The sequence below is a fragment of the Conger conger genome, chromosome 11 (assembly GCF_963514075.1).
Source record: "Conger conger chromosome 11, fConCon1.1, whole genome shotgun sequence".
NCBI classification, from domain to species: Eukaryota; Metazoa; Chordata; class Actinopteri; order Anguilliformes; family Congridae; genus Conger; species Conger conger.
The window spans coordinates 21,559,974-21,573,777 of record NC_083770.1 but is presented as its reverse complement, the minus strand read 5'-3'; the positions used below and the strand labels follow the sequence as shown (position 1 = coordinate 21,573,777).

The following is a 13,804-nucleotide window of genomic DNA, read 5'->3' as shown; positions in this document are numbered from 1 at the left end:
AGCGTTGAAAACACACCTTAAACAAGCCCACAGGACTTTTTTATTTTATTTAAATAGATACATTTTTAATTTTAATAAAAATAAATTAAACAGGCACACACAAAATGTCTGCCTCATGCATTCAATACAAGCTGCAGTGTTTGCCTTAACGCAACAGGAAGTTTCTGGAAGCTTTGCAGTTTGACATTTCTGTTCCTGTGGTCTGGTCATGTGACCTACAGCTGGAGACACTCACAGCAGGATGTGACAGGCGTGCCCTTATATGGGCGTGGATATCAGGCCCTCAGAGACAGGATGTTGATATTTCGGGCCTCCTCATTGGTGAAACCAGAGGGGAGTGAGGACACAAAACTGGCTCCCCTAAATGAAAACAGAAACACACAAAAAGTTGGCAAAAAGTTGTTTTAACAATTCAGTTTGTTTCGCGTGGCACTGTACACAGTTTTTCAACAGCGGGAAGCAGGGTTGCAAACTGTGGCATGATTTCAACAATATTTATACAGCTGTGGTCAACATGCTGACCCGTTTAGTTAAGTGTGATAGTGCAAATACATTTTTTCTAGTGCACATCGGTTTGCTAGTGCATGTAAAGTCTGCGAGTGCACATAAGGTCTGCTAGTGTACATAAGGTTTGCTAGTGCACATAAGGTCTGCTAGTGCACATAATGTCTACTAGTGCACATAAGGTCTGCTAGTGTACATAAGGTTTGCTAGTGCACATAAGGTTTGCTAGTGTACATAAGGTTTGCTAGTGCACATAAGGTCTGCTAGTGCACATAATGTCTGCTAGTGCACATAAGCTTTGCTAGTGCACATAAGGTTTGCTAGTGCACATAATGTCTGCTAGTGCACATATGGTTTGCTAGTGCACATATGGTTTGCTAGTGTGCATAAGGTCTGCTAGTGTGCATAAGGTCTGCTAGTGCGCATAAGGTTTGCTAGTGCACATAAGGTTTGCTTGTGCGCATAAGGTTTGCTTGTGCGCATAAGGTTTGCTTGTGCACATTATATTTGGTAGTGCATGTATGGTTTGCTAGTGCACGTAAAGTTCTCCAGTGCACATAAGAGCTGCTAATGCATGTAAGCTCTTCTAGTGCATGTAAGATTTGCTAGTGCACGGATGGTTCTCCAGTGCTCGTAAGGTTTGCTAATGCATGTAAGGTCTCCTAGTGTACGTAAGGTAATGCGCTGATAAATGACCTAGGATATGACACCAGATCCTGCAGATGTGACTGGAATTCTCTGTGTGAGGGATCGCTGGCTCAGAAACAGTCCAGTCTGAGGGGAGGGTCTTAGGAACTTTGGACAAATCTCAATCTTCAGCTGCCAGGTCATGAACCCTGGATGCCAGAAGCTGTGCTGTCGGTGTTACTCTCATGAATTTATGAAATCTCTACACCTCCTACATCCTTTTTTTTGTGGTCTGGAATGGTTGATGATTTGTGTTGGTCATGATAACCTGAACTTTGCTTGTTGCACAAAGCATTTTTGTTCCACTTAAGGTACAACAAATTAAAATTATTTGTGGCTGTGGCACGGATCAAAAGCAGAAATAAAATAATTTTGGAAGAAAATGGTTAAGATTATTATTTAGATAAAAATTTTTTCAAACATTAAAAACCTGAATTGTTTAAGTTATTTAACATGCGGGTGGTGTTGTCACTGGACTGTAACAGAATAGTTCATTCACAGGAAGATGCAGAACAGACAGATGTGATTGGGTAGAGAGAGGGAACAGTCGGACAGAGCAGCACTTTTGATTTTTGTTTTGTTTTGTTTTTGAACAGTTCTCCTGTGTGTCTGCTAATCTGACCGAGGGAGGGAGGGCGGGGGGGTTTGCTGGAAAACAAAAACAGGGAACAAAGCGGACCGGGGCCGACTGGGCCCGGCCAGTAAGTGAGACGAGGACGGGGGGCAGTGCATTGTGGGTCCCCAGCCTTAGAGACGAGCGCAGGAGAGTCGCGCAACTTTCAAGTCCTTGATGGAGCAGCTCTGCAGAGTCGGGGGGGCTATCAAAGCTGGAGGGGTCCCTGCTGGGGGGGTGGGGGGGGACTCAGGGGTGGCCCAGGGTGGGGTGGGGTAAGGGGGGGGGGGGCCTTTGAAGGCCGACAGGAACCCTCGGGGGTGATGAATTTTTCAGCAGTAGACGCGGTCGGCACTCGTACAGGTGTAAGGAAGCAGGTTGTCGCAGACATCTGTTCCGCACGGAGAGCCCCCTCTCCCCCCCCCGCCCCGCAGCCAGACTCCCGGACCGTCAGCAGATGTACTCAGGAGCGGCGGAGCGGGCTTTTTTGGTCTCACGTTTAGCGCCCGAGGGCGTCCCACACCAAAGGTAGAGCGCGGGGGTGCGCACAGCTGCGCAGCCCAAACTGGCCCCGGGCGCAAATAAAGAGATCTGATGCGCTCCGACTGCACCGGGGGCCGGCCGCGGAGAGGGAGAGCCACTTCAGAGCCGACTTAGCGCCGCAACATCTGCCGCCCAGCTCCCAGGGAGCGGCAGGGGAGGGCAGGTAGGAGCGAGGGAGGAGGAGGAGGAGGAGGAGGGGGAGGCACCAGCTCTTTTCGGGGCCTGTCGTCTCTCCCAGCAGGGCTCTGTATTGTTTGGCGTGGTGGTGGGCTGGAGGTGTGCTAACAAGGCACGGTGTAAATGATACATTAGCGTACATTAGCCTGCCACTAACGAGCGATGAGGAGGCTGGTTACTGGTCCTGGCCTGACCTTTACCAGCGTGTGTTTATGTCACGTTACGCTGTGCTTTGCACACATTGTAATGCTGGGGTACTTCCGTAACGGCATGGGTATAGGTTTGGGATTTACGTTTTGGGGTTTAGTGCTTTTTTGTGGTGTGTGTGTGTGTGTGTGCGTGTGTGTGTGTGCATGTATTTGTGGTGTGTGTGTGTATGTTTTTGTGGTGTGTGTTTGTGTGTGTTTATGTTATTGTGGTGTGTGTGTGTGTGTGTGTGTAAAAGTGGCGTTCCTGTATTTGCGTTCATAGCTCTCAGCTCTTGCTCAGACAAAGTGTGTTTTATTAGATTAATGGAAGGAAGTGACGTGAGTGGAGTAAAACTGTTTTGCAGTTAAAGGTTTTCACAACAAACCCTTTGACACTCCCCACACCAGTTGGGATTTTTATGTTTTGTCCCCTGTCAGTCGTGTGGCTTGTATATTTAAATAACATGCCGTTAACCCTTTTAGGCGGGAGGATTCTTGGGGGGGTGTTAGACTGGGCCGGTAGGATGCATCCTGGGTCACGGTCACATATGCCAAAACTGAGCCTCCCTCCCCAGGTGCCATAGCGCCCCTTCAGAGCAGAAGAGTGCACAGAAAGAGCACACTCGCCTGCTTGCACTCGCTCCGGAAGCCAAGAGACCCCCCCCCACCCATAACCCCCAAACCCCCGCAGGAAACGGAGCCAGCAGTCCGAGCCTCCGGTATTCAGAAGGACCCCAGTGGTTCTGCTTCTCCTGACCGGTCCTGGGTCCCGATCCAATTACTCTAAACTATCGACAGCACCAAAACAGACCCGATATTGTGTTTGACAAACAAACATGCGACCTCACGCTCTTCAGACAGCGACGAGGCCGGATCATATGTCTGGGGCTGTTCCACCCGTGTCCCCTCATTACAGCTCTGTTATGTTCAGAGGAAATGGCCGTCTGCGAAAACCAAAACAACATCAGCCCATTCTGCTGACAAGTGACCTGAGTTTGACTTTGTAACCAGGACACACATTATCACCAATTATCCCTGACCCTAATAGTATTTTTTTGCAAAGGGGCCGATGCCACTCAAATGTAAAAGGAGGCTGAGATTGTGTCCTCTCTTGCTCGCCCTCGATCCATCACGGCTCGCTCTGCTGACATGCCCAGTGCAGCAGTCTGAGTGCGTATTTAACATGTCCTGTCAGACCAGCCCTGCACTCGACTTCACTCTATTAATGCTCCACTTAGCAGCTCTCCTCCACAAGACATGGTTCCGGCTCAATGTAAAGAGGGTGTAGTCGTGTGGGAGTGTGTGCGGTGCCCCCCCCTCCAGCCCTGGTGTTGGAGTGTGTGTCCACACAACCTGTTCACTCGCTGTTACTGGGTACAGGCCCAGTGTACTGCAAAAAAAAGTCTGTCTTAACAAGCCTCTTGTAATGAGATCTTTTTTTTTTTCTTGCAAGTTGAAAATATGACCTTGTTTTAAGTTACTCTTTGCTTGACAAGTGACATTTTCTTACCCTGTTGGAAAATCTTGAAATGAGTCAAACTGTCACACCTCATTGGCAATATTTTTGTTTTAGCAAAAAAGTCAAAGGAATTATATTTTAAACCTCAATATAAGACTAAAATACTTTTTGTTTTTTGGAGTGTAGAACATATCACATAGTCCCATACCGAGGTCATCCGTACGATTGGCCAGGAAAATCCTGCGAGTGGCTGAAACTGACGAATGTTAGACTCACGTCACCGATATTTGCCGTCACAGATTAAAGTTGAAGTTCATTTGTTTTGGGGATACAGGGGAGGGAATTGAGGTCAGAACAGGGGTTGTTTTGTCTTCTGAACAGGTTCAACTTTGGGTCTCCTGGGGTAACAGACAAACACAGAAAGTTTGTGTTGTTAAAATAAGACGTTTCATTTAAAAACAAACGGCCTGCGGTTGGAGAATCGGGGGCCTGGCAGGCGGAGAGAATCCCTCGATCGCAGAGCATGCGAGTTCTAATTAACAGCGTAATTGGAATTAAACCAAGGCGTCACGAATAATGAATCGCTGGAAACACAAGAGGGCCTTTGAGCCATCCCTGCTCACCAAAGGGTAGAGGTGACGGCAAAACAAAACCAAACACAGTCCTCCATGCTGCTTCCCCGTTCGCCTCGGCGAGACAAAGTGCCTTCCCGCCCGAGACAGTACCCATTTTTTTTATCAGCTCTTTCTGTGGCTTGTGTTGTCTCCTTTTGTCTCTGGAGGAAGACACGCAATGTTTTTACAACCATGTCCATTTTACAATGCAGGAAGACCCTGTACATTTACTATGCAGGGAGACCCTGTCCATTTACTAGGCAGGAAGACCCTGTACATTTAATATACAGGAAGACCACATCCATTTACTATGCAAGAAGACCACATCCATTTGCTATGCAGGAAGACTATATCCATTTACTTTGCAGGGAGAGGTGTGTGAGAGAGGGGGACATTATTTATTACCATTTAAACTTTATGTAACCATGTTAGTCTCACTCAGATTACTTTTTTTGTTGTCAGAGAAATCTGGCAAGACAAGCACAATTCAAACACATACTAAAGACAATAAAACAATCTCAGAAATACTTGCATTCTTCCAGAATATTACCTGCAAGTTATCCCATGACTAAGGCATATTGTGATATTTTTTCCGCTTGTTCATGGCATTGTAAATAAAAGGTAGGATTATGAGGCAGGGGTGTAACGTTGAGGCTTTTGGATAGAACAGGAGCTGAGACGTGGCGGGGGTGTTTGTAAAGCGTAGCACATTTCTCAGATGGTAGGCGCGCGGTGGACCAGCAGCGGTTTGGGGGTCTGTGATCCACGGAACCTGCCGGAACCCCCCGCGGTGCCACGAGTGCCTCATTAGTGCTATCAGTGGACGGGCTCGTTACCCCTAACGAGCAGTAAGTGGAGAGCTGACAGGTCAATTCAGCCGCCGTTTCGCGGGAGGAGAGGAGACAGCTTCCGCGCTTCTGAAAAGGGCCCCCGCACTCTTAACCAGATTAGCCCCTTTACCGCTAACCGCTGAAAGTAGGCCAGATGTCCGTACGGCTGGTTATAAACACGGCGCTGTCTGCTGTCGCTAATCCGCCCAGGCCTCCCAGAGAGACCAGGCCCTGCCGGTAACAGGATTACGTTCAGGGACCCCTGTGAGCTTTCACCACTCAGGGGGATGGACAGAGGCCATAGGGAGGAGAGCACTGCAAAAAAGAATAACTTTTGTATAATTACTTTTTTTAAAGTCTTAACAAGTGCCTTAGTCTTATATTTAGACTTCTAAAAACTCTTATGTCTATTACTTTTTTGCTTAATGAGACAAGAAATTGGCCAGCGAGGTGAGACAGTTTGACTCATTTCAAGATTTGCCCAATGGGGTGATAAAATTTCACTTGTCAACCAACAGTAATATAAAGGAAGCTAATCTACTTGAGAGAAAAAAATTAAGATCTTAAGTCTTATTAAAAGACTAAAAACACTTGTTAAGGCAGACATGTTTTGCAGTGAGGAGAGGGGAGGGGTGAGGGGTGTAGTTTGGGGTGGGGTGGCCCATTGGAGGTGATGGGGGAGAGCGTGACTCTATCGTCTCTGAACTTCATTTACTGTGACGAGGTGTGGATGATGGTCATTAAGCAGGCCGAGCCCCTGTCTGTCTCAGGCACTCACTGATTTCAGCCTTTACATCAATCAGCAAATCACTGCCTATACTGTATTAGCGCAGAGTATCACTGCATATCCTGTATTAGTGCAGAGTACATATGAAAATAGACATGGAATTAGCATTCATTATACAGGAATCTTTAAAAAAAAATATTTTTAAAAATATAAAATATTTTTAAAAAAATACTAAAAGACCATAGGAAATTAATTCATTTATTTAGGTTTATTTGTTAGAGATTTATATGGTAACTTTCTTTTAAACTCAAAGTATTTGAAATTTGAAATCAAAAATGCAAAATCCATTAAAAAAAACATTATTATTATTATTTTAGATGTTTGATTCTATCAACGGACCGTGTATTGGTTTTTCTAGCCTTTGTGAAACTGTCACTGTGCGGAGCTCAGTTCCCGGTGATTAGGCAGACACTGGTACCTGCCCTGTGACCAGGCTACACACGTGTCTGTGTTCATGGGCCTGCCGGGGTGGATGCAGTCTGATGTCTGGTCTGGGTTTTCACCGGACGGGCTAATGCGGCGTTCGTGCATCTCCTTCTCCTTTCTTCATCACCTATTAAAATCAAAAAAGGAGAAAAAAATCATCCTGGGACAAAGAAGGACGGAATCTTGGGTTTAATTAAATGACATTATTGTAAATGTCAGCTTTGCGGAGCGCAGCTCTGTCAGATGAATTCTTTTCCTCCCCACTCTGACAGACGTAGAAGAAAATCATGCGGAGATCGAGTAATGTATTGTAATTTTCACGTCCTAGTCGTCTGTTTGATTTGAATTTTAAAATAGATATCGAGGATGGTCTCTGTAGGATCAAGTTTTTGCGGGGAGACTCTTTTTTGGGTGGCCATTTATAAATGTTTAAATGCGGGTCTGTGTGTCTATATAACTACTGTACTTCATAACTGATATAGTGTAAGGCTTACTTATATGTTTGCGATCTGATAGTTTATTTTTATTATTCAGTTTATTATCTTGTTTTTATTTTCAAATGTATGGAACTATATTTTAAGTGAAATAAAGATTGAAACATTACAAAATGAATATAAAAATACAAATATGAAAATAAAAACATAAAAAATGATATTATAATTAATTGACAAAAAAAATATTAAATTGTTTTGAATTTATTTTTTAATGGAATGAGCATTATTATACATCATTCATCACAACTATTCATAAAATTAACATTATAAATGATATAGTATAATAATGGTAATGCAGTAATATTATATTAATTATAATGTATTCACATTTAAATTCTATTTCAAATATTTAAATCTCATTTTCAGTTTTTATCTCTTTTCTTCCATGTCTACAAATGTTAAACATTCATATTTCATTTTGGCTTACTTTGTAAATTGTATTTGTTATTTCAGTACAATAGCTTGTCAGCCAGTTGTAAAAGCAGCACTGTCCCTCTTTTGTACATGTCTTGTTACACTTTGAGTCCGTTTTAAATCTAATTTCACAGATTATTGTAAAATAAGCAGACAAATGTAGAACATGACACAGGGCGTTATTGTGAGAGTGTCTATACTAATTAACACAGTTGTGAAGGGCTCTTCCCGTTCTTAATAGGCTGCTGGTCGGGTGTGTCCCAAATGTCGATCTCTGCTCAGAGACAGCTGCATCGACGGAGTGGGGGAATGGGCGCGGGCTGGGGTCAAAGGTCGTGGCTTCTGGCTGTAGGAATGCGTTGTTGTGGGAGAGACGCGGGATTATATAACTTCCCGGGGTGCTGACAGAAGACGCGCATCAGCGCTAACCCTGAACGGGGGCCTCTGGTCCCTCGTCATGCGAACACGGGCGTCCCTGGCACTGCCTGAGAGGGTCACTCCGCTTCCAATTAAGCGTCGCACGCGGTTAACCCCCTCACTGCTGCCACGCCGGAGCTTTAATTAGCTTGATTATGCAAATGAGCTTTGTAATGCAAATGGGGGGAACCCCTCTTTACCATAAACCAGAGGCCCGGACAGCTACTAATGGAGGTTTTATTTGTTTTTGACAGTAATTAATCGTGCCGGCTAAAGCGCTAAGGGTGTTCCGTGTTTGTCGCCCATTTATCCGTTGTCCAAAAAGTGGGAACAGGCCTGTCTCCTCACAGTGAAATGCGTCCCTTAAAAGAGTCCTCCCGCCCCGCTAACTCTCAGCATGGCGGAAGCCTCCTAAGTGCGTCTTTAAGTGGACGAATCTTCTTACCGAACGATCTTCTTACGGAAGGATTTTGCCGTGGCTCGGCAGCGCGGCGGATTGTGACGTGAACAGATGTCTTTTTTATAAGACGTTAGCTCTGCCATCTTTTTGTCAGTTTGCGTTTGGAGCTCCCTCAACATCTGATTATCCCAGCCTGAATTATTCATACATAAATGACATGGTCTTGTTCATTATTGATAGAGGGGGACAGACACAGATGTGAAAAGAGTTGGCTGTATTTCTGAATACTGAAGGAGACTAACTTAACCCCCCCCCCCCCGTGTTGACTAACCTACCTCTATGGAGCAGCAGGTTCGTTGATTGGGTCCTATAATAAACTCATCTGCTACAATGTGTTTCAGTGGTGGGCCCACACATTTTATAACTGTAGTAAAATCCTTTTATATTATTACAATTACATATTACATTTTGGTATTTCAATATTATCATATTGTGGTTTCCTTGCATAGGTAATATTCAGTTAATATTATATGTATAGGTGTAATATGCATTTAATGTGATTTCATATTGTACAGTTCAAATATTACTATTTATAATAAACTAAATTATTATTATATTATACTAAAATAATAATAATTGTGTCATTCAACCTGAATTATTATATTTGTATGGAATTCATATTTTGCTAATAAAAAAGTATGTTCACAGCTGAGCTTTCTATCAACTGGTGTTGATATTTAATATCAGAGGTCTATTGTTTGTTTGTTTGTTTGAGTCCAGCTTCTCCTGTGTAAACCAGTGGGCTTGTTTGTCTGATCCTTTGGCCTGACAAAGAAAGGGTAAAGAGACATCATATTTTATCAATATGTCATTTGTCATTATAATGAATGTCTGTTATACTAATGACAATAGTTTATAAACCATTATAATTAATAATGCTAATGTGCAATTTGATGATTTATAGGGTCACTAATTAATTGAAATTAAATAAAGGCTTCACAGATTTAATTAATATTCACGCAAGCTCCGAGAACATACCCAAACAAAACTGTGTTATTATAAAAATTATTATTATTATTATTATTATTATTATTATTATTATTATTACTATTTTTAGTAGTAGTAGTCATAGTATTATTATTATTATTATTATTATTATTATTATTATTATTATACTTCTATCAGTAAATGTTTTGTATAGTATCATTTCATTGTGCCTGTTTATTGTTTAGTATTCAGAAGATTTAAAAAAACTGGTCAGTAATGTGTGACATTCTTTGCATAATATGAAATGGGAAGAATTTTATATCAGTTCTCAAATGAGGATCAGTGAGCAATAAAACCAAATTAACAAATTCATATCAACTATGAAAAATGTTTATCCATTGATCTAATTTGACAGAAATTGTTGTAAAAGCGTCTTTATTTTGTCAGCCTTTCGTCAGTGAGTTCTTTTTACAGTGCCATTAATACAGAGCACTGGGTACCTATAAAAAGTCCTTCCAAACAAAGAAAACCAAAGCAATCTGTTCATCCCGTGTCTCCTACACGCCTGTATGTTCGTCTGTCCGTGTGTCTCAAGACGAACACGTCTAAGCGTTGCGGATTCCCAATCTTTGTGTACACAGATGCGTTCTCTCGATCCCCTTCCTCCATCGTCTTAATGGTGTTAACCCCTCAGATGTCTTCGCCCAAGTCAAGTATCTTATGTGTCTACCTCGCTAATCTGGCTTCCCAGCTACGGACCGGCAGCCAAAGCCAGAGTTAGCGACACACTGGCAAAAGATGTGCCAGGCCTTTTTCACACTCTTTCTCTCTTTCTCTCTCCCTCTCTCTCTCTCTCTCTCTCTCCCCTTCCCCTTCCCCTCTCTCTCTCTCTCTCTCTCTCCCCTTCCCCTTCCCCTCTCTCTCTCTCTCTCTCTCTCCCCTTCCCCTTCCCCTCTCTCTCTCTCTCTGTCTCTCTCTACCTTTGTCTGTTCAAATTGACATGGGCTACTCTTTGCGATGGTGACAGTGGCACTAATTAAGACGTAGAAGCGCGGGCAGCAGGTTTGTGAAGGTTACACGGTCTGTACTGCAGTAAGTGATAAGGGATGAAGCCCCTGATGACATGCGACGCTTTCGCTGGGAGTGATGCAAACTAGCGCTAATGAAGGAACTCAGAGAGGGGGCACTGGGGGGGATGGGATGGGGGTAGGGGCTGGGACACCAGCCCACCAGCCTTACTGACTCAGAAGAAGCTGGGATCTCTGGCTCAGAACGTCTGTGCCAAACGATTGGATCAAAAGTATAATAAGACAGGGCACTACTTTTTATGAATTATGAGTATATATGGACTAAACTAAAATTTGAATCAACATTGTGTATTTTTGCTATTTTTGACCAGTTAATATTTTCTGCAAATACGTGTTCTGAATAGCAATATTTTTCTGGGAATTCAAATCAAAAGAGGTCAATAGTTCATGAAAGAATATCAAAAGTTAAATTTTACAAGGGCACATAAACATAGTGTGTGTGTGTGTGAACCGGGAAATTTCATGTGGTCTCTTGTGAATCTAGTAGCAGCTAGATCTCAGTGGTGTGGACACATTACATTGCCTATACCTGTACTGTATTGTTAAAGTGGCAGTCCGAGCCAAGCTTATCATTATTTATGTTGTTCAAATTGATTGATTCATTACTTCAGTCAAAAGAATGGAATTGAAAATCTGTGATGATTGAGCTTAATTATATGCATTTATATATGCCTTAAAATATTTTAGTGTTACCTCCTGTTATGCATAAAAACAGTTGATGTCGGTTGGCTTTGGTTGGATTTGTCGTGTTTTTGGGGCGAATGACGTGGCGGCGGTGAAACGAAGTTCCCGGGACGTGCGTGTGCGCTTCCGCACCGATGAGCGGTGGTATCGGCACTTCCGTACGCAAGGCCGACTGTCACAATAACCCTTCACACACAGCCTGACGTGTCACACGCTAGGAGTGCTCACGGAGTTACTGGGGCATCCGGTGTAGCGCTTAGCTCTGTAGTCATGAGAGTCAGGAATCAGGACCTCGTAAAAACATTTTATTTATTTATTTATTTATTTATAATGGATGTGGGGCCTATTGCAAAAAATAAATAAATAAATTGAGGAAAGGTATGTCTGTTGCTATCCTTTCAACTTCAAATTAAATACCATCTTTTTATATGTTTTTGCTATGTTTCTGTCATTTGCATGCGGCTTTGTAACATGAAAATTGAAAAGATTAAATTAAATTCAGCAATTTTGTGTTTTGTTGTTTCAGTGTGATTTGGACATTAAATCAGAAAGCCGTACACAAATGAATCATACTGTACATAAAACATGAAATCCAGAATCTTTTTTTCCTTCAGAGGAAATATGCTTGACGTGTTGTGTTGAAACACATAATCAAAGAATATGTAGAATACCTAGGGGATTAGCATATATCTTACAGTACTATAAGAAACAAATGCATGTTAAAGGTAGACAATCCTGAACTACAGGCATTTTGCCTGTAGAGCATCAAGACTTCTTCATGAAATATGCTCTCTGCTATACTCACATAGTGATGAATTCTTTATAAGCCTAGCCACTGGGAAACTATTCATATAATCATTTTTAGTGTATGTCAATGGCAATTGAGGTTATTTTGCAGTTGAAATTTGTTTTAATATGACATCTTGAGATGGAAAACGGGCTTGAGGCGACCTTGCATATGTTCAGTTTTAACATATGCAAATATCTAAGACGATACCACTTTGTCTTTTGTGATATGAATTAGTATTCGCGGAATATATAAGCTCTGCTGCTTTATGGATTCTTGCTAGCAGCTGTTTAGCTGTGTACCCTGGTCTGGCTCAGTGGCTGAAGCTAAGCATCTTTGGGCTCAGTTTGGACTTGAATGGAAGACCTTCTGGGAGAACATTGCTTCTAGAAGTATTGAGGGCTGGGCTGAAGCAAAGGGTGTGGCTTTCCCTCAGTATGCATACAGTACCTCCATCCATTGCCTAAGCTGCTTATTCCTGGTTAGGGAGCTGGAGCCTATCCCAGCATACATTGGGCAAGAGGCAGGAATACACCCTGGACCCCACCAGTCTATTCACTCACACACTTATACCTAGAGGCAATTTAGAGGCAACTCTCCAATTAGCCTAACCTGCACGTCTTTGGTGTGTGGGAGGAAAGCGGCGTACCCAGAGGAATTGTGGAGACAGTGAGAACATGCAAACTCCACACAGGAAGGGGATCGAGTCCTGTCCACTGCACATACCCATCCCACTGTGTGGTAGGAACAAGTGCTGTAGGCTGTCTTTTGGATGAGACAGGAAATGAGATCCACACCTGGCTGTTTCAACCTGCCAACTAATGACCAGCCAGTTTAACTGGCTCAGTAACTCCCTCCCTCTCCACCTCAGCTGATGTGTGGTGAGAAGTCTGACACAAAATGGCTACAGTGCACCATTCAGTTGGGTTATATGCATTGGTTGGATTCCCCCTTCAGTCTGAAGCGCTTTGAGATTGTGATCATGAGTTGAAAAGGGATCCATTAATGCAACCCATTATCATTATTACGTGAGTTCCAGCAAGTCTCCAACAAGTCTTAAGCAGCTCTTAACTTTCAACTTGTGAATGATAGCATTACCATGGCTGCTGTTGACATTCTCTGGATAGGGTAACATTTTAGTTTGAGAGTAGAGAAATTCAATTGAGTCCTGGGAGAGTATTTTCTGCTCATATAGATTTCTAGGGAGAGATATCTCCAAAAAGACCATAAACCATGGTTTTCCAAAGTTATATAATGAGATAAAGGAAGAACATCTGGAACTGCAGAAACGTCCCATTCCTGCCGGCGGGAGGTATTTCTGCGAATGCCATGTCGTCTGGCTGACAGCTGACTGGAGTTAGTGCCTCAGCCTGCATCTCCAGGTCAGAATGTTCCGGTTAGCCGTCCGCTGCTCCGAACAGGTGTCAGCACCACATGCGCAAGATGGGCTTTTAATAGCCACAGCAATATTTAAGCATATTTTCTCTGGCTGTGTTCATTTGCATAATTAGTCTAATAAATACCTTGCCTAAACAACAACTGCATTCTCTGAACGCTGTGTAATTTGCAGAAGTGTGACTGCTCCTTTCTTTGCACAAGGCTTTAAACATTAGGGGCCTGATTTACTAAGACTTTTAGCACAAGCAAAATGACTAGCAGAACCAATGATTGATGCAAAACAAATACCATGGCCAATCATTGGTCA

At 43.0% G+C, this 13,804-nt stretch overlaps 1 protein-coding gene across 1 annotated transcript in view; it reads left to right on the top strand.

The window, feature by feature from the left end:
- antxr2a (ANTXR cell adhesion molecule 2a) overlaps positions 1 to 13,804 on the top strand; it is a 69,074-nt gene that overhangs the window by 34,643 nt on the left and 20,627 nt on the right. The gene's annotated exons all lie outside the window — the stretch shown is intronic.